Source organism: Capra hircus, chromosome 19, assembly GCF_001704415.2.
Source record: "Capra hircus breed San Clemente chromosome 19, ASM170441v1, whole genome shotgun sequence".
NCBI classification, from domain to species: Eukaryota; Metazoa; Chordata; class Mammalia; order Artiodactyla; family Bovidae; genus Capra; species Capra hircus.
In genome coordinates this window covers 2920951-2943516 of record NC_030826.1, presented here as the reverse complement: position 1 = coordinate 2943516, position 22566 = coordinate 2920951, and the positions used below count along the sequence as shown (strand labels likewise).

At 37.3% G+C, this 22566-nt stretch overlaps 1 pseudogene; it reads left to right on the top strand.

The window, feature by feature from the left end:
- LOC108638202 overlaps positions 1 to 21055 on the top strand; it is a 45749-nt pseudogene extending 24694 nt beyond the window's left edge.

Below are 22566 nucleotides of genomic sequence, written 5' to 3'. Positions count from 1 at the left end.
ACACAAAAATAAACTCAAAATGGATTAAAGATCTAAATGTAAGACCAGAAACTATAAAACTCCTAGAGGAGAATATAGGCAAAACACTCTCTGACATAAATCACAGCAGGATCCTCTATGATCCACCTCCCAGAATACTGGAAATAAAAGCAAAAATAAACAAATGGGATCTAATTAAAATTAAAATCTTCTGCACAACAAAGGAAACTCTAAGCAAGGTGAAAAGACAGCCTTCTGAATGGGAGAAAATAATAGCAAATGAAGCAACTGACAAACAAGTAATCTCAAAAATATACAAGCAACTTATGCAGCTCGATTCCAGAAAAATAAACGACCCAATCAAAAAATGGGCCAAAGAACTAAATAGACATTTCTCCAAAGAAGACATACGGTTGGATTCCTTTTATCTCTCTCTTTTTTTTTTTTTTTTTGTTCTAATTTCTGTGGCCAAAACTTCCAAAACTATGTTGAATAGTAGCAGTGAAAGTTGGCACCCTTGTCTTGTTCCTGACTTTACGGGAAATGCTTTCAATTTTTCACCATTGAGGATAGTGTTTGCTGTGAGTTTGTCATGTATAGCTTTTATTATGTTGAGGTATGTTCCTTTTATTCCTGCTTTCTGGAGAGTTTTTATCATAAGCGGATGTTGAATTTTGTCAAAGGCTTTCTCTGCATCTATTGAGATAATCATATGGGTTTTATTTTTCAGTTTGCTAATGTGATGTATTACACTGATTGATTTGCAAATATTGAAGAAGCCTTGCATCCCTGGATAAAGCCTTGCATCCTTGGTCATGGTGTATGATCTTTTTGTGTTGTTGGATTCTGATTGCTAGAATTTTGTTAAGGATTTTTGCATCTATGTTCATCATTGATATTGGCCTGCATTTTTATTTGTGGCATCTTTGTCAGGTTTTTGTATTAAGGTGATGGTGGCCTCATAGAATGTTCATCACAACACTGTTTATAATAGCCAGGACATGGAAGCAACCTAGATGCCCATCAGCAGATGAATGGATAAGAAAGGTGTGGTATGTATACACAATGGAGTATTACTCAGTCATTAAAAAGAATACATTTGAATCAGTTCTAATGAGGTGGATGAAACTGGAGCCTATTACACAGAGTGAAGTAAGCCAGAAAGAAAAACACCAATACCATATACTAATGCACGTATATGGAATTTAGAAAGATGGCAACAATAACCCTGTATGCGAGACAGCACAAGAGACACAGTTGTATGGAACAGTCTTTTGGACTCTGTGGGAGAGGGAGAGAGTGGTATGATTTGGGAGAATGGCATTGAAACATGTATAATATCATATAAGAAACTGATGGCCAGTCCAGGTTTGATGCAGGATACAGGATGCTTGGGGCTGGTGCACTGGGATGACCCAGAGGGATGGTATGGGGAGGGAGGTGGGAAGGGGGTTCAAGATGGGGAACACGTGTACACCCGTGGCAGATTTATATTGATGCATGGCAAAACCAATACAATATTGTAAAGTAATTAGCCTCCAATTAAAATAAATAAATTTAAATTTAAAATAAAATAAAACTGAAGAATGCAAATGATATGAGGGATGATTAAAAATAAATAAATAAATCATTTTGTCTTCAGGTTGGATGTCTCCATGAAAGAGCATAAACTTGCAATGTGATAGGGTATATTAACCAAAAGCCTGAAATGAAGATGAAATACAAATAAGTGCTCACAGATTCAACTTGGAGTTGAGGCTGTTAAGTAGCCATACTGAGCATTGATAGAAACAAAAATACATATGGTGTACCTTTTGGGTCAGCTCTCATGCAGTGCTGCCCTAACCTGGGCCCTGGCTGGTCAGCTGGGGTGCAAGTGTTTATGAGCACATCCATGTCCTCCTGCTCCTTCTCTTACTGCTGGCCACTAGCACCCCCACTGGTGCTTCTGGCTGGGTACTGTGACGGTTCCCATCAGAACCCTGCCCCTTGGCCTCATCAATGATGCTCGTTTTGCCAAAGTAAGCAAATACTGAATCATAAATGCCTCCTACTCAGGGGAGGAGCTTAGTATGGTGGAGTAGAAGGACATGGGCTCACTTTTTTTTAATGGGAACACCAAAATCACAACTAACAGTTGAACAATCATGAACAGAAAAAAATCACTGAAATCGATCAAAAAAGAATACCCTATAAGCAAAGACAAGACACTATGAGACAGTTGGAAGGACACAATCGTAATAATGTTAAGTCCCATACTCTCTGGGTGGGTGGCCCACAGGTGGAGAGCACTTATACCATGGAGACCCTCCCACAAGAATGAAAGTGGTGAGCTCCAAATCAGGGTTTGCAGTCTAAGGTTATTGCAAGAGGAGGAGGTTTTGAAAGAACCTGGTTCTGAAAGAGAGAATCTGGATTTGAAAGCCGAGAGTGTCTGATTACAGGAAATACATGGGATTTGGAGAAACAAAGACTACATTTCTGGAGAGCACACACAGGTCCTGTGCTCACCACAACCCAAGAGAAAAAATGCAGTGCCCTCATAAAAGACTGGCCATAGTTACCCACTAGTATTGGAGGGTCTTCTGTGGAGTGAGGAAGTAGCTATGATTCAAGCTTGGAACAAAGACATTGGCAACAATAGTTCTGGAGGCTACTCATTGGCATGAACCACCTCACCCCCATGTAGGCTGCCATTAGCCCTACCCAATAGTCCTATGCTCCAGTCCTGGGATACCTGGTATCCCAGAGCAGAAACACAGCCCCACCCATAGAGGCAGACAGGCTGCTTAAAGTTTTCCTGAGCATAGCTCTGCCCACCAGAGGGACAAAACACAACTCCATCTACCATAGACTGCCTTTCATCAGGAAGTCATCACAAGCCTCTTAGAGAGCCTTATTCACCAGAGGGCAGACAGCAGAAGAAAGAACTATAATACTGCAGCTTGTTGAAAATAAACACAATCACAAAAAGTAAGGTGAAATGAAAAAACAGAGGATTGTAGCCCAGATGAAGAAACAAGATACAGCCCCACAAAGCAACTAAGGAAAATGGAAATAGGCAACCTACCAGAAAAAACAAAAACATTATTTTGCCAACAAAGGTCCGTCTAATCAAAGCTATGGTTTTGCCGGCAGTCATGTATGGATGTGAGAGTTTGACTTAAAAGAAAGCTGAATGCTAAAGAACTGATGCTCTTGAACTGCAGTGTGGGAGAAAACTCTTGAGAGTCCCTTGGACTGAAAGGAGACCCAACCAATCAATCCTAGAGGAGATCCATCCTGAATACATTGGAAGTACTGATGCTAAAGCTGAAACTCTGATACTTTGGCCACCTGATGTGAAGAGCTGACTCATTGGAAAAGACCCTGATGCTGGGAAAGATTGGAGGCAGGAGGAGAAGGGGATGACAAAGGATGAGATGGTTGGATGACATCACCAACTCGATGGACATGAGCTTGAGTAAGCTCCAGAAGTTGGTGATGGACAGGGAAGCCTGGAATGCTGCAGTCCATGGTGTCACAAAGAGTTGGACATGACTGAGTGACTGAACTGACTGACCAGAAAAAGAATCCAGAATAACCTGACATGATGCAGTCCATGGGACTGCAAAGACTAAGATACGACTTAGCGACTGAACAACATCAGCAACAACAAAATGATCCAAGATCTCTGAAAAAGAACGGTGGTAAGGATCAAGAAGATGCAAGAAATGATTAATAAAGAACTAGAAGTACTAAAGAACAAAGCAGCAGAACAAGAAATAAAATAAAATACATTAGAAAGAATCAATAACAGAATAAGTGATGTAAAACAACAGATAAGTTACCTGGAAACAGAATTGCAGAAAAATCACTACTGTGTAACAGAGTAAGGAAAAAAAAAATATATATAAATGAATGAAGACAGCCTCAGAGACTCTTGGGATAATACTTAATGTACCAACATTCATTTTATGGGGGTCCCAGAAACAGAAGTGAGTGAAAGTAATTGCAAAAATATTTGAAGAGATAATAACTGAAAATTTCTTAAGATGGGAAAAAGAAACAGACAACCAAGTCCAGGAAGCACAGACAGTCCCAGACAAAATAAATTCAAGAAGGAACGTGCTGAGTCACATAGCAATTAAACTGACAAAAATGAGACAAGAAAAAAACAAAAACAAACAAACAAAAAACAACTAAAAGCAACAAATATTATACAAGGAAACTCCCTTAAGTTTATCAACTGGTTTCTCAGCAGAAATTCTGAAGGACAGAAAGCAGTGACCAAATATATTTTAAGTGATAAATGGAAAGAACTTACAACCAATGATATACTGCAAGGATTTAATTTGGATTCTATGGAGAAAACAAAATCTTTGCAGAAAAAAGTAAGAGAATTCAGAACTGTAAGACTAGCTTTGCAACAAATGTTAAACTTCTCTAAACAGAAAAGAAAAAGGCACAACTTATAACAGGAAAATTATAAATGGAAAATCTCACCAGTAAAATCAAATATATAGTAAAGGTAGGACTTCAACCACACACAAAACAATATTAAAAGCCACAATTGTGAGAAAAGGAAAGCACGAAAACAGAATATAAGATATGCACTTGAAATAAACAAAACCAGCTTAAAGCAATCTTATGTAAAGACTGTTATATCAAAACTTCATAATAACCACAAACCAAAAGTCTACAATAGATGCATACCTACACACACACACAAATAATCCAAAGACAGCACTGAATGTAGTCAGAAAATGAAAACAGAAGAGAAAAAAAGAGGAAGTGAATCAAAAAAGACCTACAAAACTAATCCTAAACATACATCAAAATAGCAATAGAAATATTCATATTTATAATTAATTAATCATAAACAGACAAAAATGCTTTAAAAGACACAGACTGACTGAATGAATATAAAGACAAGGCCATATATATGCTGTCTATAATAGATCTACATATGAATGGTATTTCATGCAAATAGTAAACAAAAGAAAGTTAAAGAAGCAATACTCATTTCAAACAAAGCATACTTCAAAATAAAAACTGTTATAGGAGACGAAGAAGGGCACAATGTAAAGATCAATGGAACAATCCAAAGAGAAGATAGAACGACTATAGATATATCTATATATCTATACATACATATATATGTATATATACATACACACAGACACACACACACACACAGACACACACACACATATATATCTCCAACATAAAAGCATCTCACTGTATGAGACAGATACAGCCAGTCTTAAAGGGATAAATTGACAGTAGCACAGTAATAGTGAGAGATGTTAACACCCCCACTTGGAAATCAGCTATTAGAAAAAAAGCTAAAAAACACAAACTTATGGAGGTCAGACAATATACTACCAAACAACATATAGATCATTGAAGAAATCAAGAAGAAATTGAAAAATACATGGTGACAAATGAAAATGATGGTAAAACAATCTAAAACCTATGGGACACAGTAAAATTTCTAAGAGGGAAGTTTATAGCAATGAAATCTTACCTCAGAAAACAAGAAAAATCACAAATAGCAACCAAATCTTATGAACAAGAACAAACAAAACCCAAAATTAGTAGAAAGAAAGAAATCTTGAGGATCAAGACAGAAATAGGTGAAATAGAGACCGAGAAAATAATATTTTAAAAAATCAGTTAAACTGAATGCTGACGCTTTCAAAAGATAAACAAAACTGACGTACCTTTTGCTAGACTCATCAAGAAATAAAGGGAAAGGACACAAATTAATAAAATTAGAAAGGAAAAAGAAGCTATAATGGACACCACAAAAATACAAATGATAAAACTATTTTGTGATAATCTTTGCAACTATATGCCCAGCTAGAAAGGTACAATCTCCCAAGGTTGGACCAGGAAGAAATAGAAAATATAAACAGATCAATCACAAGTACTAATATTGAAACTGTGATTAAAAACTCCCAGTAACAACAAAAAATGTCCAGCCCCAGACGGATTAACAGGAGAATTCTATCAATCATTTAGAAGAGAGTTCACCCCTATCCTTCTGAAAGTCATCCAAAAAAATTCAGAGGAAGGAATACTCCTAAACTTGTTCTATAAAACCACTATCACCTCGATACCAAATCGAGACAAAGACGTACTAGAAAAGAAAATCACAGACCAATAACATTGACAAACAGAGGTGCAAATATCCCAATGAAGTACTAGTAAACTGAATTGAACAAAAATGTCATATACCATGATTAAATGGCATTTATTGCATGGATGAAAATAATTTTCAGTATCTGCAAATCAATCAGTGTTAACCCCATGTAAAATTAACTCCATGTTAAGAAATTGAAGAATAAAAATGATTTATTTCAATAGTTGCAGACAAAAATTTTAACATAAAGTTCAACACCCATTTATCACAAACCAAACAAAACAAAACAAAAAAACACCTCTCCAGAAAGCAGACACAGAGGGAATACATCTCATGTACATGTAACATCATATTCAACTATGAAAAGCTGAAAGCATTTCCTCTAAGATTAGAAACAAGGCTAGGATATCCACTGTAGCCACTTGTATTCTACATAGTTTCAAAGTTCTAGCCACAGCAATCAGAGAAGGAAACAAGAAAAAAGACTCCAAACTGGAAAAGAGGTTAAACTGTCACTATTTGCATATGACTTGATACAACACAAAGAAATTCCTAGTGATGCTACCAGAAAACTATTAGAGCTCATTGATATATTTGGTAATATTGCAGGATTTAAAAAATATATATATAATACACAGAAATCTGTTGTATTTCTATATACCAACAATGAAAGATCAGAGAAATTAAAGAAATAATTCAATTAACCATCTGAAAAGAATAAAATACCTAAGAATAAATCTACAAATTCTTGTACTCTAAAACGTGTGAGACACTGATGACAGAAATGGAAAATGACACAGATAGATATATCGTATTCTTGGATTGGAAGTATCAGTCTTATCAAAATGACTATACTATCCAAGGCAATCTGCAGGTTCAATGCAATCCCTGTCAAATTACCTGTGGTATGTTTCACAGAACTAGAATATAATATCTTGATGTCTGTATGGAGACATCAAAGACTGAATGGCCAAACAATCTTGAGAAAGAAAAACAAAGCTAGAGTGCTGAGACTCTCTGTCTTTAAACTACTATTATACAAAGCTACAATAAGGAAAATTTTATGCCATTGGCACAAAAACTGAAATATAGAGCAATGGAATAGGACAGAAAGCCCAGAAATAAACTCATGCACTGATGATCAACAAACAAAAAGGAGTCATTATATACAATGTAGAAAGACTGTCTCTTCCATAAACAGTGCTGGGACAGTTGGGCAGCAGGTACATGTAAGAATTGAAACTAGAATATTATTTAACATTATACAGATAAATAAATGCAAAATGAATTGAAGACCTAAATGTAAGGCCAAATACTATAACACTCAGTGTAAAACATAGACAGAACATTCCTTGACATCAATCACAGCAATATCTTTCTAAATTTGCCTTCCAAAATGATGGACATCAGAACAAACAAACAAACAAATGGGATCTAATTTTTTTAATCTAAAATCAAAAGTTTTTACACAACTAAGGAAATCACAAACAAAATGAAAAGACAACTTACAAAAGGAGATAAAATATTCACAGAATGTGTCCAACAAGAACCTAGTCTCCAAAATTTACAAAGAACTCATGCAATGCAGTATCAATAAGTAAAAAATCCTAATTAAAAAAAAAAAAAAAAAAAAAAAGCAGCAGAAGACCAAAATAGACATTTCTCCAAAGAAGATATACAGATGGCCAAGAGGCACATGAAAAGATGTTCAATATTACTATGTATTAGAGAAAAACAAATCAAAACTGCAATGAACTATCTCCTCATCCTAGTCCGACCGGCTATCATTAAAAGTCTACAAGCAAGAAATACTGGAGACGGTGTGGACAGCAGTGAATCCTCCTACACTGTTAGTGTATATTGTTACACCACTGTGAAGAACAGTATCAGTATTCTTTAAAAACCTAAGAATAGTGGTACCAAAGGGTCCAGAAGTCCTTCTCCTGGCCATATATTCAGAGAAAAACATGATTTGAAAAGATACAGGCACACAATATTCATTGCATCACTGTTTTCAATAGCCAAGACATGAAAGCAACTTAAATATCCATTGACAAATGAATGAATAAAGAAAATGCCATATATAAACACAAATGACCATTAGTCAGTAAATAAAGAGAATGAAATAATGCCATCTGCAGCATCATGGATGAACCTGGAGATTATCTAAATGAAGTAAGACAGAGAAAGAGAAATAACATATATTTTTAATAGGTGGAATCTAAAAAAATGACACAGTTTAGCTCATTTACAAAAAAGAAATAGAGTTATAGACTTAGAGAAGGAATTTACAGTTACCAGGGGTGAAGAACGGGAAGAGGGATAGATTGGGAGTTTGGGATTGACATATGAACATTACTAAATTTAAATTAAATAACCAACCAAGAGCATACTGTAAAAAATAATAAACATAAAATGAAAAATAAGGAAAGTGAAAAGATAAAAAAATAAAAATAATAATATTACTTACTTATAAAAGAACAAAAGAAATTCAAAATATAATTTTTCAAAAATGAAGAGCTGAATCTTTTGGGCTTCCCTGAAGCAACAGTTAGAACCGGACATGGAACAACAGACTGATTTCAAATAGGAAAAGGAATACATCAAAGCTGTATATTGTCAGTTTGCTTATTTAACTTATATGCAGAGTACATCATGAGAAACTCTGGACTGGAAGAAACAAAGGCTGGAATCAAGATTGCCGGGAGAAATATCAATAACCTCAGATATGCAGATGACACCACCCTTATGGCAAAAAGTGAAGAAGAGCTAAAAAGCCTCTTGATGAAAGTGAAAGACGAGAGTGAAAAAATTGGCTTAAAGCTCAACATTCCAAAAACGAAGGTCATGGCATCCGGTCCCATCACTTCATGGGAAATAGATGGGGAAACTGGAAACAGTGTCAGACTTTATTTTGGAGGGCTCCAAAATCACTGCAGATGGTGACTGCAGCCATGAAATTAAGATACTTACTCCTTGGAAGAAAAGTTATCACCAACCTAGATAGCATATTCAAAAGCAGAGACATTACTTTGCCAACTAAGTTCCGTCTAGTTAAGGCCATGGTTTTCCCAGTAGTAATAGTCATGTATGGATGTGAGAGTTGGACTGTGAAGAAGGCTGAGCATTGAAGAATTGATACTTTTGAACTGTGGTGTTGTAGAAGACTCTTGAATCCCTTGGACTGCAAGGAGATCCAACCAGTCCATTCTGAAGGAGATCAACCCTGGGATTTCTTTGGAAGGAATGATACTAAAGCTGAAGTTGCAGTATTTTGGTCACCTCATGCGAAGAGTTGACTCATTGGAAAAGTCTTTGATGCTGGGAGGGATTGGGGGCAGAAGAAGAAGGGGCCAGCAGAGGATGAAATGGCTGGATGGCATCACTGACTCGATGGAGGTGAGTCTGAGTGAACTCTGGGAGTTGGTGATGGACAGGGAGGCCTGGCATGCTGTGATTCATGGGGTCGCAAGGAGTCAGACACGACTGAGTGACTGAACTGAACTGAACAACAAGAAGACTGGGAAACACGACATTTTAAGCTTTTTCTTCTGCAATATTAAACAGAAGAGAACAATAAAGAAATCATATAAAGAACTTTGGGATGAAAACACACAAATAAATTAATGCTCATGGCATCTGGTCCCATCACTTCATGGCAAAAAAAAATGGGGAAACAATGGAAACGGTGATAGACTTTCTTTTCTTGGGCTCCAAATCACTGCTGAAGGTGACTGCAGCCATGAAATTAGACGCTTGTTCCTTGGAAGAAAAGTTATGACCAACTTAGACAGCATATTAAAAAGTAGAGACATCAGTTTGCCTACAAAGGTCTGTATAGTTAAACTATGGTTTTTCCAGTAGTCACTTATGGGTGTGAGAGTTGGACCATAAAGAAAGCTGAGCACCAAACAACTGATGATTTTGGACTCTGGTGTTGGAGAAGACTCTTGAGAGTCCCTTGGACTGCAAAGAGATCCAACCAGTCCATTCTGAAGGAGATCAGCCCTGGGATTTCTTCGGAAGGAATGATGCTAAAGCTGAAGTTGCAGTATTTTGGTCACCTCATGCGAAGAGTTGACTCATTGGAAAAGTCTTTGATGCTGGGAGGGATTGGGGGCAGAAGAAGAAGGGGCCAGCAGAGGATGAAATGGCTGGATGGCATCACTGACTCGATGGAGGTGAGTCTGAGTGAACTCTGGGAGTTGGTGATGGACAGGGAGGCCTGGCATGCTGTGATTCATGGGGTCGCAAGGAGTCAGACACGACTGAGTGACTGAACTGAACTGAACAACAAGAAGACTGGGAAACACGACATTTTAAGCTTTTTCTTCTGCAATATTAAACAGAAGAGAACAATAAAGAAATCATATAAAGAACTTTGGGATGAAAACACACAAATAAATTAATGCTCATGGCATCTGGTCCCATCACTTCATGGCAAAAAAAAATGGGGAAACAATGGAAACGGTGATAGACTTTCTTTTCTTGGGCTCCAAATCACTGCTGAAGGTGACTGCAGCCATGAAATTAGACGCTTGTTCCTTGGAAGAAAAGTTATGACCAACTTAGACAGCATATTAAAAAGTAGAGACATCAGTTTGCCTACAAAGGTCTGTATAGTTAAACTATGGTTTTTCCAGTAGTCACTTATGGGTGTGAGAGTTGGACCATAAAGAAAGCTGAGCACCAAACAACTGATGATTTTGGACTCTGGTGTTGGAGAAGACTCTTGAGAGTCCCTTGGACTGCAAAGAGATCCAACCAGTCCATTCTGAAGGAGATCAGCCCTGGGATTTCTTCGGAAGGAATGATGCTAAAGCTGAAACTCCAGTACTTTGGCCATCTCATGCAAAGAGTTGACTCATTGGCAAAGACTCTGATGCTGGGAGGGATTGGGGGCAGGAGGAGAAGGGGACAACAGAGGATGAGATGGTTAGATGGCATCACTGACTCGATGGACTTGAGTCTGAGTGAACTCCGGGAGTTGGTGGTGGACAGGGAGGCCTGGTGTGCTGCGATTCATTGGGTCGCAAAGAGTCAGAGATGACTGAGCTACTGAACTGAACTTAACTGTGGCTCAGCCAATAAAAACAAACAAACAACAACAAAAACCTAAGGCAGTGTCTGCATTGTTAGTGTTCAATTGATATTATATTGCTATTATTATAGTTGATGTCAGAGTGTTGGTAGAAGAAGACAGAGCTATTACAAATAAATTTATGTGACTGTAGCAATGTCAATAAGTATATGTTTAGAGGTTTGCTGTTATATTTTGTATTCTAAAGAAAATTGATATCATCAAAGAAATAATAATGATTTTGTTTTATATAATTCCACGTGGACATGATAAATTTCATGTCACATTTTATAGGAAATATTCTGCCAAAATTATTTCAAAAGTGGTAATATTTTATTCATCATTTTTTAAATCAGTGAATAACCATTGTCTATTCTTAGAATTATTGTTATGCCACAGGCTTTTCTTTGATTTCATAATGTTTTTCTAGCAAAATTTGTTATGACTATTTTAGTATGAAATGTGGAATTGGGTAAGCATGTGAAGTGAAAATTCTTTCACCATTTCAATTGGTATACTATAAAGTGGGTTTTTATCATTGGCATTTCTAGTGCTTCTTAAAATTTGTGCACTCTGCTTGAGAAGTACCCTTTGATTAGAGGGACAGAGGAGCCTGGTGGGCTGTAGTCCATGGGGTTGCTAAGAGTTGGACACTACTGAGCTACTTCACTTTCACTTTTCACTTTCATGCATTGGAGAGGGAAATGGCAACCCACTCCAGTGTTCTTGCCTGGAGAATCCCAGGGATGGGTGAGCCTGGTGGGCTGCCATCTATGGGGTGGCACAGAGTTGGACACGACTGAAGTGACTTAGCAGCAGCAGGAGCAGGCAGCAGAAAAGACATTTCCATGGCCTACTGATCTAGTGATAAGAATACCAATAGTATATCAGAGAATCCAAGAAGCATCACAGCTTGCTTTTACCAAGCTGACTCTACCAAGCTGGCCCTGAGCTGGCCCTAGCCCAGCTGAGGCTCCCTGCATCAGTGGGCGATGATTTTTCCAATTAGTTGAAATAGAAGAATAATCAAACTGAAGCTGTAATCCACACAGTACAGACTTGCTGTGACTGAAGAGTGGAGAAGCAGAAACTAAGTTCACAGACCAACTTCTCACCCATCTAGTAGAAGGATTTAATTTTAAAAGTAAAGACAAAGAGTGGAAGGACGAGGCTAATTGAAAGGTTGTTGCTGAACAAAAAGACACCGGGATTTTTGGCCTTTGGAGGAGAAGAATTCAATCTGGGGCCAGAGATGAGGCTTGATTGCTCAGAGCTTTTGTGTAATAAAGTTTCATAAAGTATAAAGGAAATAGAGAAAGCTTCTGACATAGACATCAGAAGGAGACAGAAAGAGTACCCCCTGCTAGTCTTCAGCTGGATGTTATATTGTCACAAGCAGCCTGTTAATGAAAGAAAGGAATGTCTTAAAACTCAGAATGGCACCAGGCCCCTCATCCATAAGATGCATTTTGGGATAATCTTGGCACCAGATTATTCATCCAGGGCCATAAAACGATTGACTTGAATCTTGTAGAAGTGCAGATTACCATACAAATAATTTCATTTACATAGATTAGGGAAACAATATCTGCGTATAACATACTGGTTTGTCAAGTAGGTTCTGAGCCATTAGGTGGAACTGACTTGAAGACAGAGTCTGGGGCAAATGCATAGTACGTTAACATAGCTTAAGACAAACATTTCCATGAGAAGAATGCATTGGTTAACTCAAGGTTTGAAAATAGTTAACTTCAGGTGAAACCAGGATGTCTTTATGGCAACATAGTATTTTAAGAGAAACCTCCTTTTAAATTTGTATAGAGAAGGAAAAAAAAACACTAGTTTGTTTCCTCCTGATGCTTAAGAGAGATATAAATGTCTGACACTTGCAGCCTATTTCCTTCGTTTGCAGACCCCTGGCTTTCCTGCCTGTTACCTTCTCATGATGATGAGCAGGCTTGTGCACTAGTCTATGCGGAAGTGGCAGGGCTTTGTGCAAATTGGGATGCCACACCTTTTCAATCTTTTTTAGTCATTAATGTCTGGTCCTGGCTGCCAGAAGATGTGTCATTTAGTTAGTAAATACAGTAAAACTAGTATATAATGAGACTCAGAGTCTTTCAGGAGTCAGATTTATCACCATTTGTCAGTGACAGATTGTTTTCTTGGGCTCCAAAACCACTCTGGACAATGACTGCAGCCATGTAATTAAAAGACATTTGTCCATTGGAAGAAAACCTATGACAAAGATAGACAGTGTATTCAAATGCAGAGACATCACTTTGGTGACAAAACTCTATATAACCGAAGCTATGGTTTCTCCAGTATGAATGTCTGTGTACGGATGTGAGAGCTGGACCATAGAGAAGGCTGACTGATGCTTTATGACTGTGGGGTTGGAGAAGATTCTTGAGAGTTCCTTGATTTGAAACAGATCTAACCAGTTAATCTTAAAGGAAATCAACCCTGAATATTCATTGGAAGGACTGATGATGATGCTGAAGCTCCAATAATTTGGCCAACTGATGTGAAGAGCTGACTCATTGGAAAAGATCTGATGTTGGGAAAGACTGAAGGCACGAGATGGGGATGACGGAGGATGAGATGGTTGAATGGCATCACCAACTCAAAGGACACAAGTTTCAGCAAGTTTTGGGAAATGGTGAAGGACAGGGAAGCCTGGTGTGCTGCAGTCCATGGGTTCAAAAGAGTCAGACATGAGTTCCAAAGAATGACTGAATAACAATTTTTGTTGTTGTTGTTGGTTTGTTTGTTTTTGCTTCCTTTTTTTTGTAGCTTCTTTTCTTATCTTTGGACAATTTTACCTAATGTCTCCTGCTAAAGGTGAGTGTTGGAGGGTGTGAGCAAGGACATTCCTGCTAAAGATAGAGGTTGATGGGCTTTGAGCTAAGACCTTGAGGAACTCTGGCAACATATCTAGATTGTATTTTAATTGGACTTGCTATTGAATTCACAAAAGACAAAAAATTAGTAGTAGTCAACATGTTTATTGTATTTGCAAAGTAATGTGTTGTTTTTCTTAATATATGTTAATGTTTTATAAATTTTGAAGATTAATTTTGATGGTGGGATACAACAGACACTTGAGCACATGCAAGGTAGAAAACTTTCTTACTTAGAACTCAAAATGAGAGAAGGCTGCCATGCAAATTCACATAGGGGGTTGCACTCACAGTCAGGGTAACAGCAACCTGGTGCTGTAAGAGGCAGTTTATATATGGTAAATGACTGTGATTAAGTAGGTTCCTAGGTAAATTTAATAGGCTTTTGGGCATGGGATCTGTCCATAGTCCTCTGGCTTCTGGCCCCAGGGTTTTAAAGAGAGTGCCTATTGGTCCCAGGTATCTCAAGGAAGGAGACTGTTCAGCTTCTAACCAGGGCTTTAATACTGGATCAAAACATCATTAAAGTGTGCATTATTAGTAGTGCTATCATCATCAATAATACTATTATAAGTACTATTATATAAATTTGATATTAATTAAATATTTATAAGAAATTATCAAATTATCCACAACCTCAGATATGTAGATACCACTCTAATTGTAGAAAGTGGAGAGGAACTAAAGAGCCTATTGATGAAGGTGAAAGAGAAAAGTGAACAAGCTAGCTTGAAACTCAACATTAAAAACAAAAAAATCACTAAGATCATGGCATCAGTCCCATCACTTCATGGCATATAGAAAGGGAAAAAGTGGAAACTTGCAGATTTTATTTTCTTGGGCTCTCAAATCATGCAGATGGTGACCGCAACCATGAAATTAAAAGACACTTGCTAACTGGAAAGGAAGCCATGGCAAACCTCATTGCATTTGTTCTTGGTTTCTCAGTCATGGCTGACTGTTTGTGACCCCATGGGCTATAGCCCACCAGACTCTTCTATCCATGGAATTTTTCAAGCACGAATACTGGAGTGAGTTGTCATTTCCTTCTCCAGGGGATCTTCCAGACCCAGGGATTGAAACTTCATCTCCTGTGCTACTGCATTGGCAGATGGATTCTTTCACCATTGGGTCACCCGAGAAGCCCATCTTGTCAAAATCTAGGAAGTGTATTAAAAAGCAGAGATATGACTTTGCTGACAATAGTCTGTGTAGTCAAAGCTATGGTTTTTCCAGTTGTCATGTACAGATGTGAGAGTTTGGTTATAAAGCAGACTGAGCATTAAAGAATGGATGTTTTCAAATTGTGCAGCTAGAGAAGACTCTTGAAAGTCCCTTGCACTGCAAGGAGGTCAAATCAGTCAATCCTAAGGGAAATCAGCCCCAAATAATCGTTGGAAGGATTATTGCTGTAGTTGAAGCTCCAATAATTTGGCTACCTGATGTGAAGAGTCAACTCATTGGAAAACACCCTGATGTTGGGAAAGAATGAAGACAAAATGAGAAGGGGGTAGCAGGGGATAAGATGGTTAGATAGCATCACAGACTCAGTGGGCATGATTTGAGCAAACTCTGGGAGACAGTGGAGTACAGAAGAGCTTGGCATGCTACACTCTATATGGTCACAAAGAATTGGACATTACTTAGTGACTGAACAACATGCAAATTGAAACTGCTGTTAATTTTGTATTGTAGTAATAAAAAATGAGCATCAAGGAGGATAAGAAAAGTGCTAATGTACTCTGCAGTTGTAACTGACAGAGCTTCAGTTTATTTTTTCTATCATATTCAATCTATATTCTCAAACTTCCACTCCAAGATGGAAACATATGAGTTTCAATGAACTCACCTCCTCCCAGGGACACATCCAATCTATGTGTCCCTCCCAGGGACACACAGGGTTCTATTGTCCCTAAAAGAAATAGAGAAACTAACTGAACAGCTCCTATACATCAGATAAATGAGAAAGTCTCCATATTGAAATGGTTGATGTGAGATACACTCATATAAACCCCACAACTGGGAGGTTATTCACAATAACTAACTTCTCCCTGAGGAGTTTGAAGGTCTTGGGTTGAACATATACTGTCCCAACTTTTAAGACCTTTACTTGGAGGACTGGCCTGTAGAACACCTTGATCAGAAACCCAACTTGGCTTGTGTCCATGAGACTCACAAGTGTTAGTCTCTCAGTCATGTCCATCTCTTTGGGACCCCATGGACTGTAGCCCGCCAGGCTCCTCTGTCCATGGAATTATCCAGGCAAGAATTCTGGAGTGGGTTGCTGTTCCCTTCTCCAGGGGATTTTCCCCACCCAGGGATCGAATTCAGGTCTCCTGCACTACAGCCAAATTATTTACCATCTGAGCCATCAGTAGGCTTGTGTCCATGAGACTCACAAGACTAGAGCAAAAAAGAAACAATTCTGAAAAAACTTGGGAAAACTCACTGTGTCTATTGCTTCAGGACTCAATACAGAGGGAGGAAAAAAAAAAATGCTGTGCCCCAGCCTTTCCCTTAAAGAGGCCTATTTGCATATTATAAAAGCTGCTGCCTGAGGGTCAGGCTTCTAATTTAGCACCCATATAGAGGCTGAGTGAAATCCTCCCCTTTGTGACACTGACAGGTTCTCCACACATTCTCAACTGCTGGACACACTAAGAAAAAAGAATGGGATTTGGACAACCACCAAGGGTTTAGGGACAGCCAAAATTTCAGGTCTAAACTATTAGGTTCATCTCCTACATGAGACCATTGTCAGGATTGGAAGAGATTGCTCACTGAATATATATTCTCTTGCGCAGATCTAGAGGAGAGCTCTCCTTGATTCTGAGTCCTCTGGGTTCTCTTTCACTCTGATAGATTCATTCTATGCATTGCCAAATCCTTATGATTAACATCAACCTAAAGCAGAAGAAAATTAATCAATGGAGTCTCCACATTCACTCACTCAAGTCTAACTATAAATGCACTTTCACTGTTTCAACTCACCTAGCTCTGATAATCATAATTCCTCCCAGCACCTAGTTCCAGATTTTTCATTCAGCTGACCTATTAATTAACGGGAAAAGTGAATAAAAACAAAAATTGAAATAATAACAAAATAGAAGATGCTTACTTACTTTTGTGAGGGATGAAAGCCATTCACAAGTATACTGTGAACCTTATAGTAAGTTTCAATTGATTAAAGGATTCTTGAATATGGGAACAAGATACTCTAAGATACAGAAAGATGAAAGACACCATTGTGTTCATGGAACAGTTAGTAAATCAATGTGGCTAAGGAAGAAAATACATTTGTGGCAGGGTCAAGAGAAGAACTAGGTACATTAAAACATTAGAACATAGAATGGATGTTTTGTTCTATTGTTTGTACATTTTATTTTATGAATCTACTTAAATTTAAAAGTAGTAATATGGTCATGTTTGCACATTAGAAATACTACTGTCTGTATTGCAAAGGACATGTTGGAGCAAGTAGAGAGTAGAGGAAAGACCAATTGAGAGACTGTTATGGTACTTTAGACAGGGAAAAATGAAAACATATATTCAGGTAGAATTAGTAGAAATTAATAGAAATGAAAATCAGGGCAGAGGAGGAGGTAAAATCAACTATGAAAAAGTGTAGCATTTGCGACCCCATGGATTATAGCCCACCAGACTCCTCTGTCTATGAGAGTTTCCTGGCAAGAATACTGGAATGAAATGCCATTTACTACTCCAGGGGATCTTCCTAACCCAGGGATCAAACCCTCATCTCCTGGATCTCCTGCACTACAGGCAGATTCTTTACCACTGAGCAACTTGGGAAGCTCATGAAAAAAAGTAGAATACCTCCTAACGCTCAAAAGCAATGAACTCTGTTTTGGATGTGCCACATGAATGCCAATAAGCAAAAGCAGATCTATCTGCTAGGGACATATTATGGTATCTGAGTTTTATCTGCTTGTGGAATGTAGAGTTGTAGGTATAGCAACCAGAATACTAAGGATGAAATGTGTGCCTTGAAGTGTGTCTCTGAAGTTTATATTCTCTGAGAACAATATGTCTGTAATCCTTTCTGAAGTTAATATTTGGAAATATGCTATATTTACATCTAAATCACATTTGAATGCTGTGGTAGTTTAAAGGGAGAAAGGTTTTTATGATTCCTGGAAATGATTATTTGTTTTACCTTTACTCTAGAGTTTTAGACAGGTAACTAGAGTTTTAGCAAAAAGAAATTAAATAGCTTTGCTGTGATATCTTCTTTGCATGTTATTATTTTTAATCCAAATTTCATTCTATGTATGAGGATTATATGAACAATAAAGGCAACAAAATTAGAAAGAGAGAAAAAGAGATTCTGTATCCTTCCCCTTTAGGAGCTCATTTAGTGATTAAATGACTAACCTGTCAAGAATTATCATTGTAAAAATAGATATCAAAGAATCACTTTCTCTTTTGCTTTTCCAATTATTTCTGCTGTTCTTTCATGAAGTGCTTCTGTGACTGAGACAAACGTTAACAATGGAAGACTGTATTTCAGTCATTTAATGTCTTAGTACAATGGACTTGCTAACATATTGTGATAACCTATTTAAATATTTCTGTATATAAATATTTATAATGGGAATTTTTGACAAGGGAAAAAACCCTGTACTTTCTACAAAATGTAGATTTGAAGTTTGAACTATACAAAACAGCATGAAAAAGAGAGATAAAATAGCCACCAGTGGCCTCCTGAAGATGATGTCCTGAAGATGGTTGAACTGTGCTAGCAAGTGAAGTGTCTCATTGTGATTGGTGACTAGACTAAACTGTTAATGAAATAATTACTTAATTCACGTTCACTGATTTACTCTTTATTGCCATGTCACCCATTATAACTATTATTGTGTTCTTAAAATTCTATTTTGTCTGGTATTAGTATCGGTTCACTAGTCTTCCTTTACTTATATTTGGCTATCTTGCTCATATCTCCTATTTTATTTGTAAGGATACTACAATTTTTTGTTAAAGAAATAACTCATAGCAGCATATAGCTGCAATTTAAGAAATTCAATTTAAGTGATTGTACTATAACAGTCTTATTCTGTTAGCATTTATTGTGGTTAATATATTTAGACACTTTTTTCTCGTTTTTTTTTTTTTTTTTTTTTGCCATGCTTGGTATCCTTCCCTTTTTAAATCTATTTTTCTCCTTTTGTGGTTTGTACACTTGAAATGACTATTACCTTTATTGGTGTCACCTAAAATTTTCATACATATATCTTACTGCACACATTTCTAACAAGTCTAAAAACATTTGGTTCTACTATGTTGCTCCTCTTGTGTTTTAACATTGTTTAAACTTCACCCCATGCTCTTTTTAAAATTGCTTTCTGAAAGTTTTGTGCACAAACTTAGCTATTATTAATTAGAGTCAATATTGAATTAAATTTATAAACATTCGGTTGTTTTTATGAGGCCTAATTCTTTCTGGAGAAGGAAATGCAACCCACTCCAGTGTTCTTGCCTGGAGAATCCCAGGGATGGGGGAGCCTAGTGGGCTGCCATCTATGGGGTCGCACAGAGACTCCAATACTTTTGACAAGTTGCCATTATATTTTATACATATACTTCTGTTTTTCTTACTTCATCTTAACTCCTGAATGTTATTTTAACTGACTATAGAATTCTAAACTGCAACTACTTTCAATCAACATTTTATAGATGTGTTTCTATTCTCTTCTGGCTTATATTATTGTTGCTGAGAAGCCTGCTGTTTCTATTTATTTTGAATTAATTTATTTTTTTTAATTGGAGGCTAATTACTTTACAGTATTGTGGTGGTTTTTGCCATACACTGACATGAATCAACCACAGATGTACATGTGTCCCCCCTATCCCTCTGGGTTGTTCCAGAGCACTGGCTTTGATTGCCCTGCGTCATGTTTCGAACTTGCACTGGTCATCTATTTTACATATGATAATATACATGTTTAAATGCTATTTTCTCAAACCACCCCACTCTAGCCTTCTCCCACAGAATACAAAAGTCTGTTATTTACAGCTTTGTCTCTTTTGGTGTCTTGCATACAGGGTCATCGCTAAATTGCATATATATATATATATATATATATATATATATATATATATATATATATGTTTATATGCTATATTGGTGTTCCTCTTTCTGATTTACTTCACTCTATATCTTACTTCACTCAGTTTCATCCACCTCATTAGAACTGATTCAAATGCATTGTTGTTATAGCTGAGTAATATTCCTTTCTCGTCAGCTATAGGTATGCAACTTATTTACCCATTAATTTTCACTATTTTTGTCTTTAACCTTAATGTTTCATTGTTTAACCAAAATGTTACAGTTATAAACATTTTCTTTTTTTTTTTTTTGGTTTGATACTTAGTGTACTGATTTAATCTGAGCAGGAAACACAATCTAATTATTGGGAATCCAGTCCCTGAACAAATATGTAGTTTAGTATAGGTTTTAGCTGAAGAGGATATGAAGCTTTTCCTACTTTCAGTTTATTTCTTAAAAATAAGTTTCACATAAACCATTGTATCAGCTAGTAGTGTCTAATTAACTGGCTATTATGGGCTATATAATTAGCATTCTTTCACCACCTGGGGAGCATTAACACATCTCTGATTTGAAGGTATGAGTTTTACATCTGTCTTCCATGTGTGAGCATCTAATATTCTAATATCATTAAAACGTTTGTGTTTTGTTTTTTTTTTTTTTTTTTTTTTTTTTTTTCCAGGCTGCAAAACCAGTCATGTCCGGACCCAGATCTTCCCACCAGATGGCCAACACCAGCCTTGGGAATCCCCAACAATCAAAATCAGTTACATTGGGACCCAGCTTCCCTATCAGCAGGCCAGCAACAGCTCTGGTACCACATAGCTGAACAGTCAGTCACTCTGGGAACCAGATCTGCTCATCAAAGCAATGGAAGCCACTGCATGAAGCAGGGCTAGCAGTCAACCTGGCCAGGGGCCAGTCCTGCCTACAACTGCACCCACAGCAGTTGGCTGTAACACAACAGAAGTTTCCATGCAGCCCATATAGGAGACACCTTAGAACATGGAGCTCTGATGACCAGAGGAGAGTGTGCTACTCACTCTCAGGGGATGTTTTATGTAAGGCCATTTCTCTAAGAATGAGAAATGTAACCAAACTATCTAATGCATAGAAATAAACATAAATAATTGGGTAAAATGAGAAGATACAGGAATATATGTTAAATGAAAAATCAAAACAAAAAACTAACAATAAAAACAACAACAACAAACAAAGAGAAAAAAAAAAAAAAAAAACTAAGCAGAGAGTAAATGAGTAATACCCACAATGAATAGTTCCAGGTATTGATCATAAAGATACTCAACCAACTCAGGAGAATGGATGAACACAGGGGGATTAACAGAGTGTTACAAGACATAAAGAGGAAACATACAGAGACGAAGAAATCAATAACAGAAAATTTAAAATCACATTAGAATAAATCAATAGCAGATTAGAAGATACAGAGGAACAGATCATTTAACTGAAAGATGGAAAAGTGGAAAAACCATTCAAGTTTAACAGGAAAAAAACAACAACAAAAAAAAAAAAAAACAAAAAAAACAAAACAATGAGGATAGTTTAAAATAAGGATAGTTTTCCTCTGGGGCAACATCAAGCACATTAACATTTATTTAAGGGGTCCCTAAGGGATAAGAGAGAAAGAAAGGGGAAACAAATTAATTAAAAGGAGAAATAGATGAAAATTTTTCTAAACCGTTAAAGGAAACAGACATCTAGGGCCAGGAAGCACAACGCATCCCAGATAAGATTAGTCCAAAGAGGTACATGCTGGGGTCCAGCCCCGGTGGATCCAGGGAATTTGAAGAGGGGATGGCATTGGCAAGGGAAAAAACTTACTTATTTATTAATATAAGATTAGATTAGGAAAAAATAGTGTAGTAGGAAAATTTAGTGGAGAAAAGAGGCTGATTAACTTGGTTTACATGGATAACCAATAAAGTTCCAGACAAGGAACTTGCACCGTCTACATTGGGCCACAGGCACCCGCGTGAATATCGGAGGGTGCCCCGCCTTGGGCTCCCTCTCGTATGGGTCTCAGAAGCCCGGGCAAGTAAGTAGACTTGGTGAGCCTCCACGTTCCAAGGAATCAGCCTGAAAAGAAGAGGGAGGGAACAAGAGAAAGAATCGACACCGGGAGGCCAGGTTTGTGCAAAAACCCCCTCCAACTTTATTGCTTAAAAGGTGTTTATATACCCTAAATTTTACATAATGGAAGATACAGAGTCACGCAGGGGCAGCAGTCCTGACCCTTTCTGTATATCTTTTTGTATACAAAAGGTCTCAGGTGATTTACATTAGCTTCTGGCCCAGAGGCTTGCTAACACTTTTTGGCTCTCTTTCTTAATGAATGTTAATCTCATTTCCCCTGAAGTGTTTTTCTTTAATCTGCATCTCCTTAAAGCAC